This window comes from Miscanthus floridulus, chromosome 2, assembly GCF_019320115.1.
Source record: "Miscanthus floridulus cultivar M001 chromosome 2, ASM1932011v1, whole genome shotgun sequence".
Lineage (NCBI taxonomy): Eukaryota > Viridiplantae > Streptophyta > Magnoliopsida > Poales > Poaceae > Miscanthus > Miscanthus floridulus.
The window spans coordinates 44,630,193-44,645,933 of record NC_089581.1 but is presented as its reverse complement, the minus strand read 5'-3'; the positions used below and the strand labels follow the sequence as shown (position 1 = coordinate 44,645,933).

The 15,741-nt window shown below is 41.3% G+C and overlaps 1 long non-coding RNA gene and 1 pseudogene across 1 annotated transcript; both read right to left on the bottom strand.

Annotated features, from left to right (window-relative positions):
• Window positions 1–3,520: 3,520 nt before the first annotated feature.
• Window positions 3,521–6,157, bottom strand: LOC136538649 (uncharacterized). Its single transcript, XR_010779412.1, has 3 exons — window positions 6,088–6,157; window positions 5,909–6,010; window positions 3,521–3,638 (listed from the first exon to the last, which is right to left on the bottom strand). It is a non-coding gene; the product is annotated as an uncharacterized lncRNA (long non-coding RNA).
• Window positions 6,158–6,172: 15 nt separating this feature from the next.
• LOC136536436 (uncharacterized) lies at window positions 6,173–10,310 on the bottom strand (annotated as a pseudogene).
• Window positions 10,311–15,741: the final 5,431 nt, after the last annotated feature.

Genomic DNA, 15,741 nt, shown 5'->3' with positions numbered 1-15,741 from the left:
GTGGCTAATCCTTTGGAAATGATTGTGAAAATGCTAACACACATACACATGATGTTGTTCACTTGGTGGTGTTGGAATATTTACAAAGAAGATGAAGTTGGAGTTGATGTGGATCAACTCAACGATGAAACGAAGGCGAGAAGGGTTTGAAGCTCCACCGGCGGAGTGTCCACCCGTAGAGTGTAGACAGTCCTACGGTGCCAACAGCGCCCTATAGAGAAAAGACAGGGTCTCATAGAGTGGACCGGACGATGGTCACGTGGTGACCGGACGCCTGGGTCCTACGTCCGGTCAATGGCTACCAAGAGCGTGCAGGCGTCGGTCTTCGACCGAACGCTGGCGCTGGAAGTGACCGAACACTGGCAGGGTGCGTCCAGTCAGGCTGACATACAGTGATGTAGGCGACACAGAAAAGTTGGAGAAGGACCGGACGCTGACGCGGTGTCCGATCGTGACCGACCGGACGCGTCCGGTCGTGACTGGTACCTTACTAGAAACGATCGAACGCTGGGGTTGCTATGTCCGGTCATCACTTGACCGTTGAGATCAAGTAACTGAGGTTGAATGGAGGTGACACATGGCGGGCATCTGTTGACCGGACGCTAAGGTCCTGCGTCCGGTCGATACGACCGGAGCGTCCGGTCGTCCCGAGTTTTGCCTAGTGAAGGGGTAATGGCTAGTTTAGCCCATGGGGCTATAAATAGAAGGTGGCCTCAGACATGGCTGGTGTAGAGCACCTTAGGGGACTTTGTGTCCATGCTTGAGAGTGCTTGGGAGCCCTCCATCTCACATATGCTTGATAGTGATCATCCGATTGTGTGAGAGAGCGATTCTAGTGTGATTTCATCGTGAGGTTGCATCGAGTGGCACTAGGTGATTGAGTTGCAAGCTAGTGGTGCTTGTTACTCTTGGAGGTTGCCACCTCCTAGATGGCTTGGTGGTGGTCTCCATCGAAGCCCGCAAGAAGCTTGTGCGGTGCTCCAGAGAAGAGCTTTGTGAGGGGCATTGTGCTCGCCCCATGGGAGCCACGAAGAGCAACTCTAGTAAAGCATGTCATTGAGCTACCCTCACTTTCAGGGTAGGTTCTTATGGTGCCCGACGTGCGGGCTTGGTGGGTGATGCCAATTAGCCGCCAAACTACCAAGTGAGCGGTCGACACAACGAGGACTAGCGTGTTGGCAAGCACATGAACCTTAGGAGAAAAATCATTGTGTCAACCTTGTTCTTCCCGTTGGTTTGCAATCCCCTTTCACAAGCTTGTATTTATATTTCATATACATTGTGCTTGTGTAGTTGCTCTTGTAATTAGTTAGCTTGTGTAGCTTACTAGTTACCTTCTTGCTTGTGTAGCATAGAAGTAGCTCTCTTGTGTGGCTAATTTAGTTTGTGTAACCATGTTAGTCACATTACTTAGTTTGTGTAGCTAAGTAATTGCGCTCTTTAATTTGGCATTGGTTGCCTTGTTATTGAGCATTGCTAGTGAGCTTAGGAGGCTTTGTGCTTTTGCTTACTAGCTTGTGTAGGAGCTCCCTTGTTTCTTGAAGTACTAGTGGCATAGGTTTGTGTGACCTTGCTTCTAAAATTGGTTAGGTGAGCTCTAGCTAGCCCGTCACCTTTGTTGCTTAATTAGTATCTTTGGAAGGTGCTAGAGAACATAAATAAAGGGGTGTAGTCTTGGCTAGACTGATAGTTTTTATTCCGCACTTATTTAGGTTAGCCGACGTGATTAATTTTAGAAAGGACTATTCACCCCCTGTAGTCTGCCATCTCAACCCTACAGCAGGTGTGAAGGATGCCAGTTCTACGCTCGGTAGACTCATCTGTCGGTGCAGGAACTTCAAACTATCCCCATCACCTAGCCATTCGTGGTCTAGGGCCTTGACATTGTCGGACCCCTCAAAAAGGCCCCGGGTGGCTTCACTCACCTACTCATGGCGGTGGACAAGTTCACCAAGTGGATAGAGGCGAAGCCCATCACCAATATCCGCTCGGAAGAAGCGGTCAAGTTCTTCCTCGACATCATCTATCGATTTGGTGTTCCTAACTGTATCATCATCGACCACGGGACAAACTTCATCGGGAAGAAGTTCCTAGACTTCTGTGATGGATACGGCATTAGGATCGATTGGGCCTTAGTCGTACACCCGCATACTAATTGTCAGGTCAAATGGGCTAATGGCATGGTCCTCCAAGGACTCAAGCCCTGCATCTTCGATCGACTTAAAAAGTATGCCGGTGATGGGTTGCAGACGTCCTTGCAATCCTCTGGAGCCTAAAAACGACCCCAAACTGGTCCATAGGGTTCACCCCTTTCTTCCTCGCATACGGAGCCGAAGCAGTGTTGCCCTCCGATCTCGATCACGGCGCCCCAAGAGTAAAATCCTTTGACCGAGACAAAGCCACAGAGGCTCAGCAGGACGCGATCGACCTGCTCGAGGAGGCTCGTGAGACGACCATCGTCCGCTCTGCTCGTTACTAGCAAACTCTCCGCAGGTACCATGAAAGGAAAATTAGGGGGAGGACCCTTGAGATCGGTGATCTCGTACTTAGGAGGACCTAGTCCACCAAGGACAAACACAAGCTCTCTCACTACAAACTTCTAACCCTTGCGCAACGATGAGAAAACGTTGCAATAGGCCCAATTTTGTTGCAAAAGGTAGTTCATACCACGAAATCGCGTTCGTTGGCAATGGTTGCAAAAAGTCACGTTGCAATAAGAACTTGCAATCGTTGCTAGTTTGGCATTGCAAGAGTTAGCTTTTCTTGCAACGTTGCCAAGCATTGCAATAGGATGTTATCACAACATTCATTGGTGTGGCAATACAAGCACTTGCCACATTTGTCTTCGTAGCGAGAGGTAGTAAATACAACGAGCGATAGCGTGGCAATAGATTTTTGTTGCCACGCTATAATTTTGTTGCTTAAGGTGTTGTTGCCACGACCGTTGTGCCGTGGCAAGTAAATCATTTGCCACGCAATTGTAATCATTGCGAGAGAGTATACATTATTACCACGCTTGTCTTGGCGTGGCAATAGTATCATTTGCCACGCAAATTTATCCGTTGTGAGATACCGTTCATTATTGCCATGGCCGCGTTGCCGTTGCAACAGTATCATTTGCCACGCAATTTTATTCGTTGCGATATACCGTTCATTATTGCCATGACCTCGGTGCCGTTGCAACAGTAGAATTTGCCCCGCAATTTTATTCATTGTGGAAGATTAATTGTTATTGCAACAATAGTCATGTCGTGGCAATAGTATTATTTGCAACGTAAATAAGTCTATTGCCATACAACATATTGCCACGCATCATGGCTCGTAGGTATAGCTTTTATTGCAACGCTAGTAACATTTAATTTTGGTTTAATAAATCATCATTGCAAATCAATAAACCATATCAAAAGCAATTGCACCCACATATATTAATTATAATTAATCATTCAATATGTTGCCAAACCCATGAAATAGTAGCTAAAATCATAAATGAGTGTACAATTAACTCATTATTGGACAACTTTTTACAAACTTCCTAACATCTATGCAGCACTTGAGAAATTCCTAGCAGCCCAACATGTCATCTCCTCGGCTATGTCCTCGCTTGATTATGAGCCTCCCACTGAAACCTTGTCCACCTACTGCCAAAAGAATATGATTGGGATATTAGAACAATATTAAGTTTACTAATTTTTGCACAAATGTAAAGAGATGAAGATATAAAATGGTTCTAATTTCTAATTTCATATACAAAAGCCATCAACCAAGCTTTTGCATAGTTGAAGTTCTACTGCAATTCTGCAAATGAGCAAATGTTGTCGGTCTAGTTGCTGCAATTCCTTTTTCCATGAAAAAGATGGAAGTCATGTTCCATTGTTCTAGAACCACAAACGTATGAATCAATTTCTAGTTTTACTCAAATTCTTACTGTACGCTATTACAATTATGTTTTTCCATGAAAATAGCATTCTGTGTTTTCACAATAACTTGATATTTTGTTCTCTACTTTCTCAATCTTTATTTTGGTCTCTGTATATCTCTCTCTTTTCAGAGTTTAAATGTTGTTCAAGATGTCAGCAATCCTTACTCCTTGGAAGCGTAGATGGCTGGGAATTTTAGCAAAATTTCATTGTAACTATAGGTCGATTATATAAGTTCAATTGACTTTACAAATGATAATCTATATTTTTTTGCAGGCTACATACTGAAGGCATGGTTCTATTGGGTAATACAAGTTTTTGTAGCAGTCTAGCAGACACATGCAGCTGTGTTTCATTTGATTGCATTATAAGATGTATGCATTCTCTTTTGCTCTTTATAAATTCTGCTAAAAGAAGCAGAGTCTATCAGCAAGCCTTGGGGAGGGATGGAGAAGAAAATACGGCTTTGATCCTATCCATCATGGCCTTTTCAACGGATCAGATGCAGCTACTGCATATGTTACAGTAGCAGCTGCCTTCTCTCAATTTTTAAGGCAGCAGCAGTTTAGTTGATTAGAAAAATCATAACTTGAGTTGTAGACAACTAAAAATTATATTCTTTAACAATATGGAAATCCCATGAAATTCTCTACATCTTTCTAGTTATTTGTTAAATAAGATTCTATAGTTATCATAGTCAAAAAACACAAACACCCACTGCTGTCCAGACCAAGGTCAAAACCTGACTGGCTACTTTCAAAATTCATAACTCTAATTCTCTAGGTCTAAAATCACGACCTTTCATGACGACAAACATCTCTAAACCCTCTACAACTTTTGTATTATCAAGTATCACAGAAAAGGTAGATTACTACTCAGAACAACTCACCCAATCAAACCTGCACAAGCTGCAGTTTTCAGCACGCATGTTCAATGTATTTTCTACATTTCCTAGTTCAACAAGGAAGGTCACATTTGATAAAATTTCATTAAATCATGCAAGAATTTAGATTCCAATTAGCTGGTTGTTACCTTCCTCCTTTTGGGATTATTTCTTGTCCTATTCATCAGCTGCTGTAAAGTGATATATGTCTTCGATGCAGTCACATTTGCAGTGTTTTCGTTGAAAAGAGCTCTGCTGGGAGGTGCAGTACTTCTAGTGGACCGAGTAGGTGCTGGTGCACCTTTTTGTACGGTGACAACGCTTCCAGGCTGAGTCTACAAACATCAAGTTGTTTGATCTATTTTAGCTACAGTTCAAGGTACATGGAACATAGTGAAATAATGTCATTACCTGCTGTAACCCATCTTCATTTTCATTTTCATGTCCACCGGTCTCATCTTCCTCTTCTATGATTGGTGCAACTTATGTACTGACATTGTTTTGCAGGGTACTCTATACATACAAATATTGGGGGTGAAAGATTAGGCATCACAATCATAAGATTATCAAGAGTACAAAGGATAAAAAATTATTCTAATACCATAATCATAGCTCCTTCTTTGTGCTGCGCTAGCATATTAAGAAATTCTTGCTTCATTTCTTCTCTTAAGTTTATCTTAGCATTTTCCAGCTCCTCTTGCATCCTCCTCCTATTTTCTTCTTTCTCCCTTTCCCTTTCTGCAGCTTCTTGCGCAATCTGTTCTTTGAGCTTGTCAACCTCCGCTTCTAAAGCAATGCTCTTCTCCCTAGCTGCAGCTTGAGCACGTGCATGTACTTCAAGGTTCTCTTTCATAAGTTCTCTGCGAGTTCGATACGTAGCCAAATATCCATGCCCATGTAATTTGGATGATTTGATTTGTGTTGTTTCTTTGTAGCAAGACTGGAAAATCATGTTCTCCTCAACAGTTGTAAGTGCTGGTCTATCAGGTTCTAATCCAATCTCACCAATTTTCATGGTTGTATTTTCCTAAATTAAATAATAGAACCTGTAAAGAGTTGCTTGACACTACCAGCAGCTATAAAAAAGGTTGATGAAACATTTACTTACATATACTGAAGCTGATACAGGATTTGACCATGCGCCATGTTTTGTGTGAGTGGTCCTCCAAAGAAGAAGATCACTTGGCTCTTCACCAGTTTCTTGGTCTCTCTAGGATGCCAAAAAATTCAGCACGCAAGTATTGCATCATACAAGGGAAGGACTAGATTAGTGTATCTAATGATTACCAGCTCAAAGCTACATTGTGAGAAGTTCTTTGAACCCATCACATGCTTGATTCTTTGCTGCTGACGGTTGGAGGAGTTCTGGCTGCTAAGTTTCTGCAGAATGAGAACAAGTGGTATGTAACAATGCAACTTTGGTCCATCAATTTTGTTTGACAAAGTAGATTTTACTAGCACTGACCTTGAATTTATTAGATCCAAAATACAACTGCAAGTAGTGCCACTCAAAAAGGTGTATTTCTTCGGGTTTATTTCGTATCCTCTCACCATAACTATTATAAGCCTTGTATGTGGCATTCAGATCAGATCGCCATCCTCTGTACCGCTCCTTGGCAATTTTCCATATTTTCTCTTTTCTTTTATCCACATCATCAATGTTGATGAAGTTCCACCTAAGCTGTTTATAATTAAAAAGCAATGAAATGTTTTATCAGAACTAGTATAATGCCCGTGCTAACGCTAAGGTGGCGTATAGAAAAAATAAATCATAAAAATTAAAAAAAATTCATGCTAGTGCAACAGTACTAATCATCCAGTGCAACAATACAAATCCTAGTTGGAGAGCCTGAAATAAACTTATTTAATGAAACATACTACATGACAAAGCTAAATCATCCACTTCGCTTCACACATCCAATTTGTCAAATAAATGATCAAACACTATTCTAAAGTCATAGAAATAACTCTCCTTTGAGGGGTTAACTGAACATGCCTTTTTCTGTATATAATGGGAAGGGTTTACAGAATATGCTTTCAGCTGAAATCTAAACTAAAAGGCACAATGGCTGGGCATGAAGCAACATGAGGAAAGAAACAATCAAGAAAAGAAATCTAATAGCATCTGAGGGATAAATTCATTAGGTTAGTACAATGACATTAGCATAAATCAACATGTCAACATCACAATTTCTACATCTGTACACTCACTTTTTTGGACAGTAAAAGAGCAACAGCAATGTTCCTTAACAAAAAATAGTACACATCATACCAGTATCTCTTCTGCAATTTCTAGTTTGACTTCTTCCTTTATATCCTTCCAACTGTTTACTCCAATTAGTGGGGCCCATTGCCTTGTAAATATAATGACCTCATCGACAAATGCATGGGTATTCGGTCCAATGGGTCCTCCACGGCTTTATGAAAATTTTGATTGGGAGTGTGTGAATAAGTTCCTTAACTCTCTTGTTGCCTACTGTTAATCCTTTAACAGTGCCACGACCTCTTTTCTTGCGTTCATTGGAGCCATGTCCTTGCAAAAAAGACAATAACAATCTTGAGCTGTAGTAGTTCTCAATTAAGATATGTGAACCCAATATTAAAAGTACATGCATTATCACAAACCGTTTCCCTCGTCTCTTGCCTTCCTTACATGGCTTGGCCTATTTGAGGGTGGTGTCGCATTGCTTCCATTACTTTCGTCGTCTTCATCTACGATTGCATCGGTGTCATGTTGCTCGACAAATGCCACTACACACAAGGTTAAAGGTTCAGTTTAAAAAAAATAGTACTAAACAACATTGGTTGAAGAAGGAAAATAAATTACTAATTTCTGGAATGTCCCCTTTCATCCTTAAAAATTCCTTGTACGTGTTGACTGCTTGTTGCCTAGTGTCATCCTTCAAATCTGTTAGTCACCAAAAAAATGTAAGATGAGGTGTAGTTTATATAAAGGTGCTAAGATTTTGCTTAATACGAAAACATATGCAAAAACATAGATGATATAATTTTGGATTGTTCCGTCGTAGCTTCTTTAGCCAGTCCTTGTATGCATCAAAAGGATCATCCATAAACGGATGCTCATCTTCTTCCAGCTGCTGCCTTGGTCGCTTGAGGGGTGTTATGCTGACTTGCTGTGCTGTCTCTTGTTCCTTTGAGAGTACTAATCTGATTTCCTTCTCACTCTCACTGTCTTGTAGCATAATCTCTGCATGTCTGACAAAATCGAGGGGCTGAAGACTTGCAACATCTCTTCCACAACGCTTCTTGTAGTACAAGAAGTCCCGGGCATTATACCCAAACTGGTCCTTAAGAGATGTCAAGGTTGACAATTTTATATGAGGCCTTTCCAATTTGAACATTACATAATCCTGATCTGGAAGTCCATTCTTCCAATGAACATAAAGAGTCCACATTTCGCCCGTGCCACTGCATAAATAGGACAATGGTTGATAAATAAACAAGAATAAAAAAGGTAAATTATTACATATATATATGTAATTGAACTAAATATCATTGAATTCAGGATTCTATTTTAGATGGTTTCTGTAATCCCATTATAGAGCAGGCACATGCAACATGAGAAATTCAATGCCTGATGCAGAAAAAGGTTAACTACATCCATACATTTTTGTGTAGTTAAACATTGATATTTAAGCATAGAAAACGATCTCAGACTTTGTATTCCTGAATCGAAATAGACAGGTTTACTTTCTGTAATTTTAGACAAGCAAAACAAATACCGAGCAAGTAATTGCCTTTTCTTAAACATCTTTTTTACTGGAGGCAGCAGTAGTAATATATAATAATAATGTTATAGTAGACCATCCAGAAGAGACAGAACCAGTAAGTCAGAAATTTGTTTTTATGAAGAAAATTTTAAACTTGTGTTCTAACACGTTGGATGATTGGATAGCTAGATCTTCAATGAATTTGACTTAACTGTAGATGCAGTGATGATAAAGTTGAAGTCTTAATTTGCGATGCATAATACTAAAGACAAAGGGTTTCCTATCAGCGCACATAAATTAGTAGTGGAAATAAACAAATCAAAGGAGAAAAACTAGGATAGGAAAATAAGAAATCAAAGCAGAAGCAATTCTATAGACATGCTAGGAACTACCCTCTGCAAGAATCAATTTCAGGGCTGCGATAGACACATATCTTTATATTAAAAAACAAATAAGTATGAAATCACATAAACAACATGGAGCTAGCAAGCAGAGCAAGATCCCTGATAGCGCTAAAAAATGCAGTGAGAGTTCTCACATTTATGTTCAAATCTCATATCTTTGCTTGAATTGTTCACTAAATAAATGTGCCTCCTTCTAATATGCAATAAACACCATATATATGCTTATTAAGAACATAACTACGAGTCCTGAAGAAATCATCCTAACGCTTGCCAGTGTCTGTTGCAGCTATGAAAAAAAGTACTGATAACATCTTGACATAGGTATAGTGTTATACATATGCTGAAGCTATTGGCTTTGTTTCTAATCATTTTGACAACATTACGTCAACCTGTCATACATATACTGAATATACTTTTATTTTGTCAATTATTTTTGCAGCCTTGCTTTTATGTGAACCCATTGAAGACAGAGTTCCAGATCCATTCAATATCAGAAAATTTGTTCCAAAAAATTTGTTCTAGTTGATGACACAATCAGACAATTCCATCCTCATAGATTGAAAAAAAATTATGCTTTTATCATGACCAAAATATGCAAGCAGCAAATGCTTGAAAACCCTAAACCCCTCATAATTTGTAGAATTTGTTGTGACGCGAGATTAAATATGAATCAAAAAACCTAGATTAAGTAATCATTGTACCTGGGGACATATGGAGAAGAGAACCCAAGATCATCTTCTACTTCGAGGGTGGCCTCAGTATATCAATGGCGATGGGTACCCAAGGCGGTGGAGTCTGTGCTGGCGCTGATGCCCTACGAACAAAGCGTCGTCCTGCCTGAAGGCGTTGCCAGTGGTGTCCTCAACGAAGGCGATGTCGGGGGTGTCCTCGACCGAGGTGGTGCAGGCGGCGGCGTCATGGCCCTCATGCGGTCCTAGGAGATGGATCGCGATCTAATTGGGGAAGGGGGAGGGATACGCGTGGTCTGGAGACGGGAGGTTATTAGACCAACGCGCGGTCAATTAGGTGATGTTGTGTTAAAAAATTTTTTTGCTGCGCACGGTGTGGAACCTGGGTTTGACACGGTGGAAATTTTTTATGGACAAATTTGGGGAGGCTCCTAAAGGAAAACATTTATTATTAGCTTTTAATTAATTTCTAAAATAACCAAACAACAAAAACTTAAAAATACTAGTAATAAATTTATTAAATTTTACGTCATGGGCCCATCTAGAGTAAATAATAATAAATAACATAAGTATTAATTGGACATAGTTAATAGAAAATTTATTAATTTCTACAAATTAGGTCAACAGATATTATTGATCAGGATCATGAGTCATACAAGTGGCTGCCGGCAGGCGGCGGCGGGCATCGGGCGGCCTTGACGTCGATGCGGACTTGCGGCGCGACTCGAATCGGAGGCTGAGGCTACTCCGCCGGTAGCTGGGGCTGCCGCCCCACCCCGCCCCTATGGCAGCTCCGTCGTTGTATTACAAGTCACAAGTATAAACCACGATATGGACATACTAGCTACCGAGACATAGGCAATGACGTGCCACTCAATGGATGAGACATAGGCAATGACATGCCCCTATGATCATGATGAGGCACTCGGTGGCATACGACATCACACTTGGTAGCATATGACATGGCACTCGAGAGGATGAGACTACATATCAAGTTGTTGTTCAACGTGGCATCCTAGCTACATATGACACCACATCTACCTAACATAGTCAAAGATGTGGCACTCGTTGGACACGATGAGGTAGGCACTCAATGGCATAAGACATAGAACTTGAAAGGTCCAGAACACATATCTAGTCGACATGGCACACTGAGTACTACACCACAACAATGTTAGACATGGAATGAAATGGGACAAATTGTGACTAGTTGGAGACGATGAGCTAGGCACTCGATGGCATAAGATATAGCACTCGAAAGGAGCATATCACATATCTAGGCGACGTGGCACGCTCGGTACGACATCACTGACATAGGAAGACAGGCAAAACGATATGCCACTAAATAGAATATGATTCATAGTTACTAGTTGGACAGGATACAAATATGTTTAAAAAAAATAAATTCAGTTGCAATGATTAGCATAGAATTAGAAAAAAAGGAGTTTGATACTTATTTACTAGTTGGACATGATAGAAATATGGTTTTTTTTAAAATAAAGTCAGTAGGAATGATTATAATAGAATTAGGGGAAAAATGGAATATGATATTTAGTTACTAGTTGGACGCGATAGAAATATGTTTTAAAAAAAAATAAATTTAGTTGGAACGATTAGCATAGAATTAGAAAACAAAAAAGTTGGCACTTCAGTGGGCCAGCCAAGGACCAGCGGCTGCGCCAGGCTCAACCGCTACGGGGAGCCCAGCAAAGCTACCGGCCTCAACTAGCCCAGAAGGGTAACGAATTTGGAATAGCGCTTGATATGAGAAGTTTAGTGTGGTTTGGCAGCTTCAGCTTTTAAGCTGAGTTTTGCCTCTCTGAATTGGCGAGGTGGCACTAAAGAACCAACCTTTGGCAACAGAAGTGGAATAATCAACACACTTTGTTAACGGGCCGGCCTAGAAGTGGAATAAACGTGGCCGCCTCGCCCTCTCCTACTTCTCCTCCTCCCCCTTCTTCCCCGCCCCGCCGCCACTTTCCCCCAACTCTTCACCACCGAGGCGCCGCCGCATACAAGGCGAAGAGGCACCGGAAGGAGAAGGAGAGAAGAGAGAGTCCTCCCCACCCGTGCCCGCCGGAGCAAGCCGAATCCGTAGCGAGCGGAGAGGAGGGAGTTGAGCGAGGATGCCGACGGTCACCTACAACGCATGCAACACGGGGTTCGACGATGAGGTGCAGCAGCGGCTCCACTACCGCTCCGAATGGCACCGCTACAACCTCAAGCGCAAGGTAACATCGCTCCCCCGCCGCAGCCGACCTTCTATCGCTAGAACCCTAGGTATTAGGTTCATTGGTTCGTGCGGCTTGCTTTGGGGACTAGAATGACAGGAATTGAGAATTAAGCGTAGGATTCTTGACATCCCGGTATCGGAATTTGTGTTTTTTAATAGCTAAGGTCTTGGAATGTTTGCAAAACTCCAACCTCTGCACCTGAGTTTTGTCGATTTTTATGGTTTTGTCATAGTTTTGTTTGAATATTTAGATATACAAATACTCCTGTGGATTGGTAGTTTCTAAAATTGTGTCTATCCAGATACTTAAGAGTTCCATTTCAGTCGTGAAAATTGATTAGAATTAAGAAATTCAGGATATTTTTATATTTTTGTTGTGGACCGAAAAACGAACATATATTGGTAAATTCTGGCCTGTCTGTGATGGAGATTACGTGTGGAGACCTGTTCAACTTCTTTTTGTCGGTTTGATTATATTATTTTGCCTGCTTGTGTGTTGAAATTCAGTCATGCTTTGTCTTGATATGTGTTAAATTCTTCAGGTGGCTAGAGTTCCTAGTGTCACAGAGGCTCTGTTTCTGGCTAGGCAAGCTGCTTTGGTGGAGGGGAGCAAGCCTGCAAGCATCCCAATGCTTTACAGCTGTGCTCTTTGTGGGAAGGAGTATAGGAGCTCCAAAGCTCATGAGCAGCATCTCAACTCGCGATCACATCTTTTGAAAGCCTCTCAGGAGCCCAATGCCTCTATTGCTTGAGAAAAATTTAGACAAAAAAATCATCATTAGAATCTTCTCCCAGAGTACTAAATGGAGGGAGGACTCCGTCATTAATGTAAGTGTCATCTGGGTCTTCGTCTTCATCAAATAGGTCATCGTGCTCAGGTTCAGGCATGGCTGTTGCAATAGCATGCTCAATAACAGAAGCATCAACAGTAGCCCCATCAAGGCCAGACCTATTCCAAGCGGTGACATCTTCATTTTGTTGTTGAACATTCATATCTTCCATTCCTACAACAACTGAGTCCAGATCGAGCTCGCACATATTGTCAATTCCTTCTGCTTCAGGCATGGCAAAGAGATTTCTAGGCTACACTCTAAGGATAGTGCACCAATCTAGTTTCTTTATGTTTCTTGCATAAAAGACTTGCTCGGCTTATGTGCTCAGGATGTAAGGTTCATCTGAATACCTAAACTGAGTGATATCAATATCGATGACCCCATATTTATCCTTATTGTACCCTCTCGATCTGCTACTACTAGCTGCAGGGACATCAAACCATACACAGTGGAACAACATGACTTCCTTGTCACCATGAAAATCAAGGCAAATGATTTTCTTCAGCACACCATACCAGCCCATGTTTCCTGTATTTGCATCGCCCTTCATGAATACACCACTATTTTGAGTAGTTAAGCAGTTCTCTATGGAAGAGACCCAAAAAAGGAAGCCATTTATGAAACACCTGTTGAACACATGAGCCCGAGGGTCTGGACCGCGAGATAGATAATAAATCATGTCATCTATTTCCCCTTGTGCACGCAATGTGTTGATCTACATTTAATCATTTTAAAAATATATTAGGGACTAATAAACCGACAAAGTGGCTAGCTATTATTACGGACTAATAAATTTACAAGAAGCATGTGGAAACTATAGAAATAAAATATGGATAAATATATTAGGGACAACTCACTTTACGCTCAAACCATGATACAAACTCCTCCTTGTGTCTTTTATCAACATGCCTTGAGCTAATTTTCTTCAGCTCATCCATATGCTCACTATCCACAACAATTGAAAATACGTTCATTAGTTACATATATATTTTAAACATTCATGACCACCATAAAAAACAATTTCAAATATAGCTTACTTTATCCATGGAGTGACCTCGTCACAGTTGGTTAATATGTAATGCCTCATCCTATGCATTTCAATATCAAAAACATTCTCGAGAGTACTTCCTTTCCTACTGTAGTCAAGGCTCCCAAATATAATTAGCCTAGATGGTGGTTCACTAGCAGCGGCGCTTTCATGACGCTCTGGACGATTAAGCTTGGTACTAATATTTTCAAAAAAATGAGAGCAAAATGTGAGGCACTCCTCAGATATATACCCCTCTGCAATTGAACCTTCAGGGTGCGCTTTGTTCTTCACATAGCCTTTAAGAGTACGAAGGTACCTCTCAACTGGATGCATCCATCTATAACAAACCGGGCCTCCAAGTCTAGCTTCGTCAGCAAGATGAACCGGTAAGTGCATCATAATATCAAAAAAAAGCTGGTGGAAAAATCATCTCCAGCCGATAAAGGGTCTCCCTAATCGAAGTGCCTAGTTTTTCAATTTCTGAAAACTCCAACTCCTTTGAACACAGTGAGTTAAAGAACCTACTTAGCTCCATCAATGGGGTCACCACATCTTCAGGCAATATGTTGCGCACCACTAAAGGCAAAAGTTTTTGCAAGATTACGTGTAGGTCATGAGTTTTAAGTCCAGAAAGCTTGCAACCATTGACGTCCATACATCTCCGAATATTTGCGGCATAACCATCAGGGAACTTGACGCCATGTAAAAATTTGCACAGAATTTCCTTGTCATCCTTACCTAGAGAGTACATCGCTGGTGGCAAGGTGTACTTACCCTTTTCGAGCACTGGATGTTGATCTGGCCTTATACCCAAATGTTGCATATCAAGTCGAGCCTTCTCACTGTCCTTGCATTTACCTTGTAACTCCAACAAAGTCCCTAGTAAGCTCTCACATATGTTCTTCTCTATATGCATGACATCCAAATTATGTCATACTAGCAATGATTTCCAGTAAGGAAGCTGAAAGAAAATACTCTTCTTCCTCCAGTTGTGCCACCTATTTTCTTCGTCATGTTGCTTCCTTTTCCTTGTATCCTTTCCAAAAGTCACTTGCTGGAAACTTTCATAGTCCCGCAGCACCTGCTCACCACTGAGCGGCACTGGAGCTTCCCTAGTTTCAGCCTTGTTATTGAAGCTCGTCTTGTTCCTTCGCCACTTATGGTTCATGGGCAAAAATCAACGATGTCCCAAGTAGCAATGCTTTGAGCCATGTTTTAACCACAAGTAATCAGTATGCTTGTGACAATAAGGACAAGCAAACTTACCTTTTGTGCTCCAACCAGATAACATCGCATATGCGGGGAAATCATTAATTGTCCACAGCAGAATTGCATGTAGAGTAAAATTCTTCTTCTCCTTCTCATCCCATGTTAAAACTCCATTAACCCATAGATCATGTAGCTCATCGATCAGAGGTTGCAAATATACATCAATGTTCACTCCAGGAGATTTAGGCCCAGATATCAACATCGACATTATCCAATAAGGTTGTTTCAAACACAACCAAGGAGGCAGGTTATAAGGAATCAGTATCACGGGCCAACAAGTGTAATTAACATTCAACATCCCAAACGGATTGAAGCCATCAGATGCAAGTCCTAGTCTAACATTACGTGGATCAGAATCAAACCACTTATACCTATCATTCACGTGCTTCCACGCCAATGAGTCTGCTGGATGCCACATTTTCCCATCACTAACCAATTCTTCCTTGTGCCACCGCATCAATGATGATGTTTCCTTTGACATATATAATCTTTGCAATCGAGGAGTAAGTGGAAAATACCTTAGAACTTTGCAAGGAGTGTGCTTCTTTGCTCCACCACTTTCGCTAGACTCGCCAATCTCATCAGAATTTGTGTCGTCTTTCTTCCACCTACTCTCACCACATGTTGGACACGTGTCCATATCAGCTAACGGCCCACGAAATAACACGCAGTCATTCACACAAGCATCGATCTTAATGTATGTGAGGCCAAGGTCGCGGATAATCTTCTGTGCTTTCTTGATAGTGTCTGGG